Below are 18428 nucleotides of genomic sequence, written 5' to 3' on the forward strand. Positions count from 1 at the left end.
TAAAATAAAATCTTTAGTGTATGTCAGATACAGACACATTGCATATTGATCTGTTTAGCTAACGTAAGACTGTGTAGCAGACAGGCTTCAAGGTGTAGAAGTTGTATCAGTTCTGCCATTATGCTGTTCTTAGCTAACGGGAAGCTAAGTGTGTTTGTGAGACGGCCGCGCACGTGACCACATAGAATGGGCATCAGCCAATGAAAAGCTGCTCCTCTGGTAAAGTCCATTGAAAAAGAGGTGGAGAAAAAAAATCTAATATGCATTTCATGTATTTGTCATAGAGTAACCCATGCAGTCAACTGAGTAATTTGCACACTTGTAGACAAAGAAACAACCAATGATTGCACAATTTTGCTTATCTGGCTGGATTATAAAGTTTTGCTGCTGGATCAACACAATTTCATAATTGTACTCTATAGTGAATGTTATGACTTTCATTCTCATATTTATTACTTGATTTTCATTGGAAAAATGGCCAGATATTTGCATCTTCCCCTTCATGTGTTTTCCCAGTCACTCTGTCAACCACAGCAGGATTCTTCCAAAGCCTTAAATGGAGAGGCTGATTGTGGAATGTTCCATTTCTAATTCATTGCCCAGTGTCAGGTGTTTGTGTTTGTCACACAATTTTTAAGAAGAGCAGAAAAGCAAGGGTATGCAACCAGAAAATTTTATTATATTATGGTTATGCAAATAGATATGGATACTGGTAAATATTATGCATTTTTAAAAAAATATTTATAACTTATTATTGTGATTGAAAACCAATTAATACTAGAAGCCAGGAGAAGGAGCTTCCTCATGAGGATTGTGCAGTTTATACATCAAAAGGCACAAAATGCTTAAACTCCACAGCCAGGGGCCTAGGGCTTTCTTCTACATTTTTTTATAAGTTCAATATTATTATTCTGAAGACTTTGTGAGTTATTTTTCCACAGATTTTTGTTTTTGTATTTTTCTCACCGCAGTCATTATCTGCACTTCTACTTTCTGGGGGGGGAAAAAAAAACAAAATTGCACCGCCAACTAGAAACCTGAAGTTTTGAGTCTTTCCAACAATTGGCTAGATCTTACAGAGTGATGTGCAAGTATTTAGTATCTTTGAGAGAAAAAAACATGTTCAGGTTTCATAGCTTAGAAGTGGAACCAACAAAAAGAAATAACAGCCCATCAAAATTTGATCTTCTCAAATTTGTTTACAACAGATTTTTCAAAGCTTATCTAATTTTATGTGGAGAGTTGTGAAACCACTGGAGCCACAGTAAGAGAGACTGTGTAGGAGTACAAAACATTTTTAAAAAACACTGACTGTTTCCAGGAATCTGTGACTAACAAAGAAGACTCCAGCAATAAGATGCTGACTAGTGAGCAAGGTCACGCATGGACCTTTGGGAATTAAAAGCAGCTAACGGCTTCGCTCACACTGTCTAATTTCAGAGTAGACGTCCACCATCTGCAGAAGGGATTTGTATGCAGTGCTTTCTAAGATGAACAGAGCTGTGTTTCTGCAGTTTTAATGGTCTCATTGATAAGCCACAAACCCACAGGGTGCAAAACATTTCAGAGGAGGTTGATTAAAATAGAAATAAGTTTTCATTAACTAAGAAGTTCCAGAATTTTCAGATTTTATTGCTCGACAATTTTTCTTAGTAAATAAATAATTGAGTGTAATTGACATAAAGAATGTAAGCTGCATTTGGAAATAATGAATGTCATGATTCAGTGACATATCTACTCAACCAAGTTGTATTCTGAGAGGAAATATGTATTTATTCTGTTGTGGTTTGCACAGCCAGGCTTCCTCCCTAAACGAAAACATCGGTATTCAGGGTGCAACCTAAGTAGTAACTTTTATTAGATTATTCAATTTTATTATTTTCCATGTCATTAACAAAGCTTCAATATAATATTTTCACATCCAGTCAGTACAATGCAAGTTATATATTAGGCTTAAATCTAATTGAGGACACATTTTTCCAGTCAGAACTCTGACGTGATGAAGCACCATAACTGACTTCAAATGCAATAACGAAATGACATTTTCTTCCCCGTCTTTGTTTTTGTAAGTATGTAGTCTCATTTATGCTAAAATTAGCCTACATAAACCAGGACAAAGTGTAACTAGAAAATACAAACTAAACTCCCAGCTGTATAACCACAGGGAGGAGCACAAAAAATCTTTTAAGGGCTCCCTGAAAAGAAAGTAAAGCAGAGCTGTCATGAATTAAACTGGCTCTAGTTTAAGAAGGGATTTGTTTTTAGCTCGCTTCTGTTTCACTACCCATTCTCTCAGAATATGTAGCATCCTGCCAAGTCATTGCAGTCCACACTGAAGGCATCTACCACCATGGAAGAAAACTTCACAGTTTGTTAATGCAGTTCACTACATCCTTTTAGTTGCAATGGTGGCTTTGCAACTGAAAGGGTTGCAAACCAAACACAAAAACGTTTTTTATTTGTTTTTTTACTTAGAATAAAAAAAGTGTAGAAATGATCAGGTTATTATCGGTGAAATATTACCAATTGTAAACACAGATTCAAGCATAATTTAAATTTCCATTTAATTTTAGATTTCAGAAGGATAGTTGTTTTTCTGATAAAGAGAAACCTTACAGGGACTGTGGTAGAAAAAAACATAAACCAAGTGTAAAATCAGATTGCACGCAATCTCTGACAGAGGATTTGACTTTGTTTACCAAGCTATGCTGTTCATTTATTGGATCCACTTGAAAAAGGACAACCTTCACCAAACGGAGAACAAGAAACTCTGAAAGCAGCGAATGTTTGTGACTGTAAGGAGAAACCAGTGACTGAGCTTTGCATGGAGTAAAACTTAAGTTCTAAATTGCTCCGAGAATTAGCTTGTCCAAACATGTCAGAGTACTCGCTTAGACATCCAATTACTGCCACTGCTCTCTAGGGGCTATTGGGTGGAACAACTTTTATTAACTACTCTCTCATGAAAGATGAATCCAAACACCCTGCAATTCCTCTCTAGATTGGTGAGGGGTCGAAGCTGACGTCTAATCCAATTTGAAGGGTTTGTTAATTTTCATGGCTCTGGCCACAAAGCCTGAGTGGAACCCTCATTGGCAGCTGAGACCAAGAATTAGTTAGTGACAGCTTTAAAGAAAACAAGTAATAAAGCATGTCTCTGTGCATTCAGCTTAGCTGTCATATGTGTCGGTGAAAGCCTCTCTTTGTACCTTATTGTTTATGAAATATTCATCTGAACCACATCCTTCTCTCTGCTTTCTTCTTACTTCCAGACGATGATTACATCAGTTTAGTTCAGTGACCGTGAGCCCATGAGATGCTAAATTTGCTTTAGTTTTGATGCCTGCTTGCTCTTGCTGTTTATCCGTTTGCAGTTTAGTTCTCCTTTTGTTACACTCTAAGTGTTTCAACAACATTAAACAGCCTTGTTTTCGCTCATGCTGAGGATCCAAACCTCTCACAACCCATTCCCATGCGTTGTGCTTTGCTTTTATTATTTATGAATGCATGCAAAACTACTTCTGCTGCAGCATTGCTCTAGTGTAAATAATGCATTTGGCCAGAACTTGCAGTTTTTCAAAAGATATTAGTGAACCTTTAAGCAGTGGAATGCAATGTGGTCCTTGAACCTCATGAAATCTGGCCAAAGTCCAAAACAAGATGCCCTTTGGAGTCACCAGCACATACTCTGCTGTCCTAACGGGGGGCTAATAAGGTGCACTTCAGTTGCTTCAAGTTATCTTTTTGACCTCACATTTATCATGGTGCAGAACCGCGTTCAGCAACAGCAGGTGAAAGGAATGGATGTGCATTTCTGAGAAGCTTAAAGCAACAGTTCTCTTCGCACAATTCAACCACATAATGTAAACACCAGGCAATCAAAAGACCACTTATCAATAATTCAGAGCTAATTGATCTATATGGAATTCAAAATAAATTTCCCCTCATTAGCATTTATTCAGGGTCACTAATTATGAGTTTGTAAAAAATATTTTCTTCTTTCTTTAGGATTGACTATTGCACTATTTAAGACTTAGCACTGTGCTATTATGGTCCAGATGAAGTTTAGTGTGTAAGGAGATGACATCATGAAACAATTATCTCTCTAAGAGGAACAAAACTACCATTTTCAACTGATACAGACGGTAGGTCATAAAACTGTGCTTTTTCCAGGTCTAAGATGTAAAATTTTTCATAATTTACTATAAAATAATAAATTATTTGATTATCTATCACTGAAAGACAAACACATGTCTAAATTGAACTGGAGTTTTTCCAGACTACAGATTGATAAATGCAAAATGGAAAACTAATTTTTAAAACTGATGAAATAAGCCATTTACTGTATTTTCAGTGAAATGTTTACTATCCAGGCACTTTTATCTTGATAATGACATTTTTTAAACATGGATTTCTCCCTTTTTTTTACTTTACTAAAGCAGAATATAAAATCCCCCAACATCTCCCAGTTTTGTCTTTGATGCAGAACAAATGAATGTCACAAAAGGCCTTCAAAAAATCCTCATCAGCAAAATGGTCAGTAGTGTCTCTAAACATTTTAAATGTGAGAATCCATCTCCTCATTATCAGCTATTTTTTATTTGAAAAGAAATAAAAGTCTTTTTGGGTTGTAATTTGAAATAAAGCCAACTCCACAGTGACATCTAACCGTAAAATGTGAAGTGTGGCTCTGGAAACTCACAAGCCTGTGCAGTCACTATATAATGACAGCTTTACAAAGAGTTTAAAGGGACTACAGGGAGCTCTGGGTACTCCATTGGGCTGTCTGCATGGTAAAATCTGATTTGATATGAATTAGAAATGCACAAGAAATGTTTCCCACTTGCTGCTTAAAACCGGTGAAGAGCGGCGTTAACTCCACATGCAGAAATTATGGGTCTGCTGCGTTTATTGCCATCATTACTCATTTTACTTTGGCTCCATTTCTCTGTAGTTTTTATCTGCTCAGTCAGTTGTTGGAGTTTAATTGTAAGAGCATGAGGACCCGAATGAATACTGTTTATTCGAGAGTGACTTGCATTGCTTTTAAGCGGCGGAATAATTTTCTGCTTTAGCAGGCACATTGTTGGATAAAACGTGGAAATAAAGCTTGAAGATCCACTTAGCATGACTTTGATCTTATTACAGCTTATGGCTGGCTCGCACATTCATATTTATGTCAAAATACTTTTCATGCTCTTGAATATTCTTTAAAGTCCAGGGTAGACACAGCACATATCATCATTTTATGAGGGATTTAATATCCAACTGAGCTGTTGAGAAAAAAACAACATAAAAATAAGCAAAAGTTTCTGCAAAGCTGTCTTAGTGTTTAAATTGTATAAAAATTAAATAAAGAAGGTTGCCCAGAAATGCTCTGCATGTTCAATAAATATTTTTGAATACTTTAAGAGTCTAGCAATTAAGCTGAATTGTTGAATTAAGTGCAGTTTCTAAGCAAATAATGCAACCATGTTGGTTGACAGACAATCAAGATTAAGATTAGTGGAATACCAAATACTACTGAGATTGTGGCAGTACATGTTTATTAGAGTTTCACATATTATGGATTATGACTTTGCCATATATTAGTACCAAAAACTATTTTTGCAAAGAGAAATCCTAAGTGCAGAGGTAACCAAGAGATAAGGGTCATTTCCACACTCCTCTATATGTAGCTGCAACTTTCTGTATAATTACAAAAATATCCTGATCCACTTCAAGATTTTCTTTCAATTATTCATGTAACAGAATGTATAATTGTGTTCTATTCAAAACCTTAATATACAAATGATACAATCTGAATGACAAAAATTGAAATACCACATGAGTGAAGCTAGTCTTTAAAGGAATTCATGTTAATTTGCATTGTCAAGTTTTAGAGCCTTGTGGTTTAATGGCATTGGGTGAAAATACCATAGTTTGACCATATCATTGTTTTAATGCAATGATATGGTCAAACAAAAGTGGTGCTTAAACAAAAAAAACAACAACAACAAAAAACCAGAATAATCTGATTTAACTCAGTGGTTTTTAGACTGGACAATTTCTATTTTTTTTATTTGACTGCTAATGTTTCCTTAGTGCTACCAATTGTATTTTGGAACTCTGATTATGGAAAGATGGGAATAAAGAATGGAAAAAGAAGTTTGAGACTCTCAGACTTTTATTTCTAGGTCAATTTTATTTATTTACCTTCTCAAAATTTTAACTTCTGAGATTTATATTATCCAAATCCTTTCTGTAATTATGTGAAATGATTGGAAATAAGCCTGACATCAATGGCACACTTAACCTGGTTCAATAACAAAATAACTACAAATTTCTTTGAAAATCTTAAAATTTGCATGCAAAGATTTGTCATGCACATCATTAGCTTCATCAGCCAGCCCAGCATGCATGATGTGTAAGGAGGCTGAAGCATATTGTGGAAACCTTAACGTGGAAAATATGCAAACGCCACAAAATTTTTTAAACCATTCTTTGAACCATTCTTTGTATGTTTTAAATTCAAGCTTCAGGGCCTTTTGTTCGATATGAGATGCTAATATAAGACTTGGAAATGCTGATGTCATGAACATCATGGCTGCTTACATGTTACGTGTTTAATCCTTAATCTTTTATAGCAGTAAAAAATGGCATGTTTTTTCTCTATTTCAGGCTATCATTGACTTATAACTATGAATAAAGCTGTGGAGTTAATAAAATGTTAAATTGTTATTTTGTCCTAATGGTGACACAATACGATATACAGTGAAGAAAATGTAGGTTTTTGCATATAATTTAATGCCAGAATGTTTGTAAACACACTTGCAGTTCAAATGCTCTTCCATTTCCCTGTGCGGTCCGATGATGCAGTAGGACCTCTATCGAATCCCTGCCACACCAGATTTTTTTTCTTCTTTTTTGGTGGGCACAGAACTTGGTGTGAGGAAACAGGGTGACTCAGGAGTGAGTGGACCTCAGCAGCTGAGAAGATGGAGTGATAGGGTCAGACAGAGAGACTAGCCGTTTGTGTCAAAGCTCCACTAAGAAGACCTCAGCCTCTGCACCAGAGAGGATATTTTTCTAACAGGTCTGAGCCTAATGTTGGCTTCTGGAACAAAGCACTACGTCTAATATGGTCTGCCACCTCTAAAATAACACTACACCAGGCCACAACACGGTGGTAAGAGCTAGAATGTGGCCACATTCAACCTCATTGCCCTTGGAAAGGACTAATACTTTTTATAACTACCTGCTTTCATTAGACACATTGGGAATCTGTAAGTTGCATTGTGTAAATTGTTTATTAGGCAATAAGTCAAATGAATTGAGAAAAATCTGCCTTTCAGTCGCACTATCTTTCAAACATAAACACATATACATGGCCGACAGTTTCAGGTCTTCCAACAGTTCAGCTGTCATTCTGAGAACATTACATCGTAATAATCTATTGATATTTTTGATTAAATTTATTAATGGAAGGCAAATAATCAGATTTATGTAAAGTCACTGTCAGTGACTTCATACATAATATAAATTTTGTATACAAGTATACAAAATATATTTTTGTATGTTTACACTATTCATTCCGATTCATTCTGAATGAAATCTCAGAATTTTTCATTCTGTAAAATCTATTACTATATTTTACTACTGTGCTGTTCTTGTTTTTCAACCATGAAAAGTGCTGTTTCATATTTTACAAAGAAATAAACCATTTATGTTTATACCAAAGAGGTAAAGTAAAGAAGGTAGAGGATCATGTGAAAGGTTAAATACAAGGCTTCCTGTTTTTGAAATGTGAGAATGTGGCTGTTCTTATTTTTCTTTTTTTTGCCAGTTGTTTGTTGATTCTTGCGTTGTGTGTGAATTGTGAGACAGTTATTTTTCGTTTTTGGCCATGTGCACCGATTGATGGCACCCTTTGAATTTCGTTGTCCTTGTGACAATGACAATAAAGATTTATCTTATCTTATCTTATCTTTATCTTATCTTTTTCAGTTTATGTATGCCTGCACCCACACGCATAAATGAAATGATAAAAAAAAAAACTCCTCATGTCGTCAATTTCAGCGGAGGCTTGTTGTCAACAGGTTACTCTCACGCACACATGCTAAAAATAACTTACAGTTTTTAATATGCATCGTTTATGCTTTCTGTATGTGTCAAAGACTTTCAAGTATACCTTGCCTTGTGTTTGTATGTTGATTATATTGATTTAGTAAATCAAGCCAGTATGAAATAAATGACATTTTTGAATTGTATTTCTTTTTGACTAATGATTATATTTAAATAATTTGGCAATCCTGTCTTGGCAGATGTATGTAGAGTAAGAGTAAAAGTATCACTACTTCAACACGTTTTTACTCAAGTAAAAGTAAGAAGTAGCCATTAAAGAAATTACTCTAGTAAGAGTAAAAAAAAAAAAATCTGGTGACTAATCAGATTATCTGATTTAATGTTCAAAAACAATGTTATCAGAAAGACCTAAAATTATAATTATGTGCAATGTTTGGTATTTCCAAAAGTCACAAAAAAAAGAATACAAATGAATAACAACATAACAAGTTAAGGTAAAAGAGGCACTTTTCCTAAATGATTCTTTAAAAACCCTACAAATTATAGACTACCTTGTTTTGCCCCTTCAATGATTTTGATTGTTTATTATTATTATTATTATTATTATTTGAATGCTTTTATACCAAAATATATTTTTGTGTGTTTCAGTCTTGTAAGGCAACTTTCAGTGGAAAGTCTTATTCAAAAGTACATATGTATAGTCAGAAATCAAGCCTGAGTCAGATATAGAAAACAGACCCACACATTTCTATATTTAGGACTCTTCTGCAGTAGGTTCTGTCTGGACAAGTTTCACTTCCATAGCTTCTGTGTGGGAAAGAAAACTCCCATCAAACTACAGTCAAATACTCTGAAGGCTGTAAGAAAAAAATGGTAAAGAAAAACATGTTTTTCTCTTTTAGCTCCTTTTGGTTAGTGAAATAAAATTATAGAAAATATACATGTAAAAGTCACCCATTAGCAGTGTCTCTCACAAACTGTGAACTTATCATTTGCAACTTATCACACAAACAGCACATGCATTCAATCTCTGTGCTGCCTACTAATGAACATAATGAATAATTATTCCCACCTGGTCCATTTTTTCCGAAGTGAAAAACTACACATAGACTAATGAGATTCAATTGAAACAAGGATGTTGACAGAGATTTTTTTTTTCTGTAAATGAAATGAATAATCAATGTTGTAATTATTGTTTTAAATGTGCAGTAAAGAATAAAAATGAAAGAAAGAGACAAGTAAATTAAAGAGCGATTTTGTTCTATTTAGGTATGAAAAATCATCGCAGTCAGTCTTGCCAACTGAGCCATGTGCCGCAGTGCTAATCATGCATTTAATTGTATGCTTGCTCTGTTCTTTGTCTGAGAACATATAATTTTGTCAGGTAATCAGTCGTTGAGTTAAAGCTGTCATTGACATGCTGTGTAATGCTCATCTGTTGCTTGCCATTGGATTTTCTAGCAGGACTCCGTTGTATAATGCCTAAATCTTCTTTTTTTCTGTCAAGCTATCTATAGGGTGGCTCGAGATTTGTGGGAACAAAACATGCTTGGAGCAAAATCCATCACTTTATGGAAATAGCCATTGCTTCAATCCATTCATAGAGGGATTTAAGTAGCATATCCCACCCCGCCACCCCCCTTATCCTGTCGTTACAAACCTTTTGTTAGCCAGCCATTCCTGCAGCCCTTTGGATCATCCGTGTCTGTTTTCTACTTTTCAGCTCATCCTTATTTTGAGGATAAACGTAAAAAAATAAATAAATAAATAAAAAGCAAAACAGAACTGCACATTTGCAATGTACATGACAACATGGCAGAAGAATATTTATAACCAGCACCAAGTCAACTGTAAGCCCCAGTTATAGCCATTCATTATACAAGCATATTAGAAGAAGTAGCAGATTCTTTTTTTAACTTTTCTACATGACTTGACAAGAATGAAGTCATTCATACGTATGTAAATTTACACCATTGTTAGTTTAAGTTTCAGAAGTATATTTAGCACCACTGAACCTGGTGTAGCATTATTTCTAATAATGTTGTTAGGCGGTGTGGGCTTAATTTTGTAAAATGTTTTGTGGTATTGATTGAGAGAAAGAAACATGTTTTGGTTAAAAAATTTAAAAAATTAATTATATAGTATATAGTCAGATTTTTACAAAAATAAACAAAATAACATATCCAAAACGGGTATATAAAATTTTAGTGGTTTTGGCATTAACATTTTTAAATTGTCGTCTTCCTTCAGCTGCTTCTCTCAGGGGTTGCAACAGCAGATCATTTTCCTCCATCTCACCCTATCTGTTATCTTTTCAAATGTTACAACCATTTCCATTCTTCTTCACTATATCCATCAGTCTTTTCTGGTGTCTTTCTCTTTTCCCCTTGTCTGGCAATGCCATCTCTAACATCCTTTTTCCAATGTATTCCACATGTTTTTTCTCAGATGTGGAAAAGATCTGAGAAAAGATCAGATCTTTTCTGATATTTTAGGAAAAATCAGAAAACTATGAGACATGTCCTTTGGGCATGTCCAAACTATCTCAACCCTGGTTTTCTAATTTGTATATTTTAAGCTACTCAGCTTAACTGTTCCTCTTATTTTCTCATTTTTAGTCTCCATATCATGCACACAACAGGTCTTACTAAAGAGAGAACTAAAATACTCAGTCTGCACACATGCTGAACTAATTTGCTATATATTCTGTCCTTGTAAAAACAGTTTTTTGTGATTAAGCCTGCGGGATGACCACTGGTATGCAATGATAAGAGGTAAAGAAAATTTAAAACAACAGCTGTTTTGTTTTGCCCCGCAGCAACAGAAACCATCTCGAGCTCCTCCACCCTGTGCCATGTATCATCCATAAACACACTTCTTTGTCCCACTGGTCCCATTGACTCACTCCTGCAGCCAACCAAAAGATACTTGAAAGAGGAGTTTGCTGTGTGAAATTTTGTGTGTTATTGTTTTATTTGTGTGTCCATTATGCCCATCCATTAGCCTGTAGTGACAAAAAGTGCTTTATCTCACAGTGAGCAGAGTTGAGAGTCACTAACAACGGAAAGAGCAGAGGATCAAAGGATGCAGCCAGAACTATTTTACTGAGGTTGCTATGCAACACAATTTTTTTTTATATTCTCATGCAAGATATCTATTCACTGTCAGACGGTTATAAAGACTATCGAGTTTTAAATAATAATTTAGTAGTGTCAATGACTCTCTTACAAGATAAAGATAAATTATTGAGGGTGTTAATACTTTGTTAGGTATATTCAATGAGTTTTATGGTTTGACTGGTTGGAGGGCCAAAAAAATACTGCAGGTGTTTGGGGGGGGGGGGAGAATCTTGATTTCTTAATGAGAAATCTCTTTATTTTACTGACCTTTCCTAGGACATTTGCTGCAGTTTTTTTTCTTTACACAGTATTCAACATGAAACAAATCATGATGATTTTTTTGATAGTAGCACACAAAAAATAAAAGAGGGGGTAGTCATAGTCATTAAATTAGAATCTTATTGAAATGCTTTTTTGTTTCTGTTACTCATGAAGTGAAAGACGTCATGTAGATTAATTATATGGAGACTTAAGTTTTTAATTTCTTTATTTCTATTCATTATAATGATTTTCCACTTAAAACTAATGATAACATGACGTTTAAGATTAGATATTACACCAGACCATTAAAAAAGTATTTTAATAGAGAAATGTGCATTTAATTATAAAGTATGTTTAATACCTGCTTTGAGTTTATTTTCAGAAGCTTATTTTATTCTGACACTCAAGCCTCATATTCTATTTTCTACCAGATGTTTAATTTGATAAGGTCTAACTGTGCTGTAAATTAGCCAAACCACAAAGGTAATTAATGAGAAGTCTCATAAGGTTTAACAGGAAGTGATACAGAGTGGACCTTAACATGAGGTGGTTGATCACCACACTAAATGTGTACATAAAAATCAGCTCGAAGCCAACCTCAGAATAGGTTTAACTTGTTCAGGGCGTGTTGTGATGAGCCACCTGGTCTCAGTGTCGTATCAGTCAGGTGTAATAATTTTCCTGTTAACCTGCTCCAATAAGCCACCTGAACACCATCAGACACCAGACTGGAGCTGCACTGTTGGAAGAGGGAACATGTTTAAATTTGGAATGCAGCCTGGCATCCTGAGACCCAGAACAAAAAAAAAAATCTGCAATCACTCACTTACTGCTAAACGCTTTATTTTCAAACGAGCACAGTGGCGTGCTCTCAAATTCCAATTATTTCTGGAGTTCGGCTGTCAGAGAAGATTTATTAGTTTTCTCTTGTTTCTTGTTTTCTCCAACTGAAAATAAGTCAAAGTACAACTGAGAAAACTGCTGAAATATTTATTGCCTGCCTCATATTTCTTTGTATTTTTAAGATAAACCAACATGGAAGAAATGATTGAGATTAAGGTGGAACAGTAAAGTTGGTCTACAGTGGAGGACTCCATTAGGAGTAGAACGTTATGAACAATGCTTCAGTAAAATGAAGAATCTTTCTAGTCGGTAATGTCATTATGTACTGCAGGTATACGCAAAGTGGACCCGGTCTTTTTCTGTTGCTGGTCAAGCAACCTGGAATATGAGTTGCATGTTATCTCTAACCTGGATTTGTTCAAAGCCAAACTTAAGACTGATTTCTTTAAAAAGGCCTTTGATGTTTGACGTTTGGCATTTTTATGTTTTCTTTATTTTCTTTTAGCGTGGTTGTACTTATTTAAAGCTTTTTACTTAGCTCTATTCCTGTTTTATTGTGTTTTGCATTTGTTTTTACTTTGTAGAGCATATTGGGGAATGTGAGGTGTTACTGGAAGATGCTCCATAAATACAGTTTGATTTGATTGCTTAATCTAGTATGTTGTTGGAGAATGATTAGTGTTCTTTAACTAACCTACACTAATTAGATTTCAAACTGATCGAGCCCTGTTGCAGATATAGTTTGTTATCATAGACTACTTGCTGGCTTTGCAAATAAATGTCTTATAAAACTGCATTCATTTATTGAATTTTGAATGGACATAAATCATCATGCAGTTCAACACAAAATCATATAAATGAATCATATGCTATGCCTATATTCTCTTATCAATGCTATTATTATTAAAGGGAATTTGTGTGCCTGATAAGCATCATGAATATGCAGTTCCTTTGGTTAGTAAATGGTGTTATATAATTGAAAAATAAAATAAAACAAAATGGCTGCCACAGCATGAATCATAAATCAGGTGTGGACCTGTTTTTTTTTTGTCTCAAAGTATTTATGGATGCTATGAAGTTAACATAAACATGGTGCACATCATGTTAACTCTTCAGAGAGACGTCTGAGCGGAAAGCATTGGAGCTGCATTTTTTTTAACAAGAAAGTGGGGCATGAAAAGCTGTGCTTGTTCCCCCCATCGGTGGAAAACTGTAATGAATTTTGGAAGAACAATAAGACAGACATTTCTCTCCCACCAAGTCAGAGCTATAAGTGAAATTAGTCACATTAGTTTCTGAACAGCAGCTCTGATTGTATAGCTGGGTTTAATCATAAATGGCATTCCTATTGAGAAAGTTATTACTTACATATTATAAATGTGTTTTTTTTTATTTCATTGTTCTCTCTTTTTTTTTCTTGCTGAGTCAGTAAATGGAGTGGACTAACAGTCAGAACATTTTGTCTTTTGTACTTAGCTTTTGAAAACAATGAAATAGGAATAGACAGTCTAATGTTGCAGTTAAGATTACCCCTAACAGGTTTAGGCTTCTCCAATCTCAAAGACTTGGAACTTGTCATCAAAGAAAAAAACTCAAAATACTAGTGGAGGCATAAAAAAAGCTGAATTAATATATTTTTTTTGTTGATTATTGAGCAGGGTATCAATAATGTTCATCATGCAAATGAAAACAGATAGTAATCTTACATTGCTTTGGTATCTGTTTATAGTATTCTCATTTTCACTTATGACAGTGTTAGAGGAGGAGGTAGTATAATTTTACTGTATATCTTAAAAAGTAATAAGTGTAAAGTGTTAAAGGAGAAATAAAATTTTAAGGGTTTGGCATGAAGATGCACTCCTTCCAGGTTATTACTTTTTAACACTGTGGTAGCTCAGTGCCTTATTGTTTACCTACACTGTTTCTGAAGTTATTTGCTTGCAGTTCTCTTCAGGTTTTCTTTTGAACATTTTATTTGGCCTTCTGATATTACTAAGGTAGTCTGATAACATACTATTTTTTAAAAAAGATGTTGTGGAGTGTTGACAATTCAAGACGCTATACAAACAGTTTTCTCTTCAGCTAGAATTCACAGCAATTTTAAAACCTCACAACATTTATACAATAGTACTTGTGTTTTTTGAGCATTTCAATATAAACACCTCACATTCTTAGGTAAAAGCATTGCATGTCCACTTCAACCATGATCAGTCTCACAAGTCCCCTGATTTAAAGTGTCACCTCCTCCCATCAGGCAAACATTTTCCCTTCATTTAACAGAGAAACCTCCTATCCTGTTGCGTTTCATCAATTTTGCCGATATTATACACTGGCAAATGAGTAAGGAGTGCGCCCCACTCATGGCTGCCTATGTCGACCTTTGTTTGTCAACCTTAAATGAACTTTTTGTAGACTAGTGCAAAAGAATTTTAGGTCCTTCTGAAATGTTATCATGACTAAAAATGTCCTGCTCTGGGCGCCTGCTGTGAGGTGTACTTCAGACTTTAAGAACCACTGTGATGATCAGACTTGAATTAAATTAAAGCTGAGTGCACACCCCAAGGTTTATTCTTAAATTTTATTCATGCCCGGTTGGACATAATCAACACCAGTCTCCACTAGTTGGGGACAATAGACCTGGTTAGGTGGTGACTAAACCTTAGTGTGAAAGAGCACAACGATGTGAATCAGAAAGTGTGTGAGCGAAACTTCACATTATATGCTACATGAGCTCTTGGTTTGTCAGAAATAGGTTACTGATTTCTAAATTATGTGGAAGCTAGTGATGTGGAAGCTAAGGGTCAAAAGCACATGCACCCTTTTTTTTTAATTTTATTTTTTTTATATCCCTTTATTTAATCAGGTAAGCCCCGTTGAGATCTAGATCTCATTTTCAAGAGGGACCTGAGCAAAAAATTTGCAATATATAGCAACCTGGTTACAAGATAAAAACAAGTTTGATAACAAGTGATAACAAGTTTGATAACAAGTTTAAGATCACAGCGCCATATAGTGGCCTGGCATGACAACTACAACAGATTCATTGCGTCTCATTTAAATGTGAAACTTCTCCCCAAGTCAACATCTGAAAACACTAGCATTTTCCAGACAGCAGTCTCCTGTAAATATAGCCTTATAGACTTTTGTTTGGATTTTGCTCCATTTAAGCTAAAGTAAGGAACTTCCCTCTGTAGAAATGCAGTTTCATCTCCTAATCATCCCCGCCTCTTTTCATTGACATTTCTTGTGTGTAAAATACAGACACCCAGCAATATTTCTATTCAGACAGACAGTGATAACTATAGAAACTATAAACACACTATAAGTTATAACACCAACTGAGATGTGCAGACATGAAGCAAATGCATTCTGTTTGCACTCTTCTTCCCCCCCCCCACTTTCTTTTATCAAGCTTTGTGAGAGCTGAGTATCGCTGTTTGTGTGGTCTTGCCTATTGTGCTCAGTTTAGTAATCTTCCTGTTCCTTTAGATGAATATTGTCCAGTAATACTCTTCATCCCAACTGATGGGCCCATGGAGAGCCAGACACTCAGCAGCTCATCTTACTGCCAGCAGTGTTCAGAGCCTCTCTCCTGAGAAAGCAGATGCAAATCACACATTTGCTTTGAACTGGGATCCAGCACAGTCGCTAAAATTAGTAAAATGCTTGGTTTGATGCTAAAAGATGAACTATTGCTTATCTGGCAGAGGCACACAAGAAGGAGTTCTGTTGCTGTGACTTTCTTTGTACTGACAGCCAGTGCTGGTGAGATCTTAACAGGATGCTCTAATTCTGTATGGGCTCAGACAGCTGACGCAATCGAGACGTGTGAGCACACAGACTGAATGAAAACAAAACCTGAGCAAACTCAGAGTGTCACATCATCACAGATTGCCCAGGTTTTTATTTAGGCATACGTTGTCTGGTGATAATCCAAATTCAGACCAAAACATATTGAAAGAGTGATGCTTGTTAATATGATCTCTACTTTTAGATATTTTTTCCCCATGATGGTAAAAAAAAGGCTTCTTTTTTTTAAATAGAGAAAATCTTAAGCGAGTTTATGACTTTGTGGTTCTTAGCCTAAACAAATGCAAATAAATATTTTCACTAGTGCCGTTTACTTTCTTGAGGTTGCATAGTTGAAGTTGAGGCTGTTACACGCAGTCTTTTTGGATCCTTGATAAATAATCTATACGTCTCCCCTCACTTTGCATTTAAAAATTAATACGTTATGATCATTAAAATAGATTGCTTTATACTTAGTTGTTTCAGCACCTCTGTTCTGTTTCTGAGCCTGCTGCAGGCAGGGAGTGAGTGAAGGTGGTTTACAGACACAGAAAATTAAACTTCCAAGTCATGGTAACAGTGTTCCAGATTGCTATGCATCATCAAAAATCATCATTACTACCCCAGAATGATAATGATTAACAAATCTATAATTTCCCATTCAACCTGTGTCACGGTAATGGACTCAGCTTCTCCGAAGTGTCCAGATTCTGCCTTATCTATGCAGAACATGATGGAAGAATAGAATATCACTTTGGGCTCCTTTCACTGCAAGAGGACATCCTTCATCTGAGTTGCCATTATCTCCATAATTGATATGAAACCTAAATATTTATTTATAGTAAATATTTATTATTTGTATTTCGTAAATCAATGAAGGTTAAGTTTTAAGATAACAAAACCATGAAAATGCTTAGTCAAATTCACCCTGTCATAGATTTAATGTTTAGTCAAGATTATTTGTAAATAACATTTCAGCAACAAGGCAGTTCAAAGTGTTAATAATATTGTAACCAGTTATGAAGCAGCAATAAACATTACATTTTGTCAAAATAGTCAAGCAAATATCTCGATCAATGTTCCAGTTGTTATGAGTCATAGGTAAATCTAAACAGGCAGGTTTTCAGCTTTGATTTAAAAGAAGTCAGTGTTTTGGCTGTTTTGCAGTTTTCTGGAATTTTTTTTCAGATTAATAGTGAAAACTGAATGCTGATTCTACATGTTTGGTTCTGATTCTGGAGATGCTTAGCAGTCTAGTCTAGAGAAGACTTGAGTTGTCTGAAGATTGACACAATGACGACAGATCTTAAAGTATTTTGGTGCTCATTCAGTGATTTGTAAAAATATTTTAAAGTCTATTCTCTGAGTCAAAGGGAGTGTAAGATCTTTTAATGGATGAATACCAATTGGGTTGCATTACCCAACTGCATCCAAATTCATCTGCAAAAAAAATATACAGACTTTGTGTTGTTTTAGATGTGTTCTGGAGCTGACTCTCTCTGCCTTCCTGACTGTTGTAGACATCATAAACAATCAATATTTTGTACGTAGTTTAAAACTTGACAATTTAAAGTAATTTCCTAAAATCTTTTTTTAAATCTTCTGATGTGGTTACTTTACTCCAGTGAATTGTCTCAACCAGCAGGATGTTATTATTGGTTATTTCTTCCAACTATGGGTTTGTGTTTTCCCAAATTACATAAGAGCCAACAGGTTGAAGAACCACAATCAGTAGATGTTGAACTTGATATAAAATATTCAGAAAATAATATTTATTCTTATTAGATCTTATGTGAGATTTGGGCTTTTTATGAATATTTATGTTTTTATCAAAATGCCCAACTAAGTAACACATTTTATACATGATGGTTTAAGCACAGGGGGAAAAATAGTTTGCTTACAGGTAAGAAATAGAAATAGATAAGGCCGAAATGGCAGTACGTGGGTGTGAACTGTGGGTAAAACTAAGAGAGGCAGCAAATTGACTCAGAACTTTTTTTACCTTCTGTTTCTCAAATTATATTTTATCCATGTCTATGGATGTTAAAACGGGATTTTAATCAACCATTAAAATGAGGATGATAAATAATGACAATGATTATAAAATAATAGCCACAAATTGGAAAACCATTCTCTTTTAATTTACTTGATATACAGTACTTGACTATTCCATCAAGAAAGTAACCTGAAACTCCAATGCACAACTTAAAGCCCTTCTGAAGTTCTTATATACTTTTTTCTTGTCACTCTGGCACAGGCTGATTTTTGTTAACCTGGCCAACAGCCAATGTTCCAGATCCACTTTAGCTACTTAAGACATATTTTTTTGCCAACTCAGATCTGACCTTTCCA

General features: G+C 35.0%; 1 protein-coding gene across 2 annotated transcripts in view; it reads left to right on the plus strand.

Moving 5' to 3' along the window:
- Window positions 1-18428, plus strand: part of tafa3a (TAFA chemokine like family member 3a) — a 94157-nt gene that overhangs the window by 41123 nt on the left and 34606 nt on the right. The gene's annotated exons all lie outside the window — the stretch shown is intronic.

This window comes from Xiphophorus couchianus, chromosome 20 (genome assembly GCF_001444195.1).
Source record: "Xiphophorus couchianus chromosome 20, X_couchianus-1.0, whole genome shotgun sequence".
Taxonomy (NCBI): Eukaryota; Metazoa; Chordata; class Actinopteri; order Cyprinodontiformes; family Poeciliidae; genus Xiphophorus; species Xiphophorus couchianus.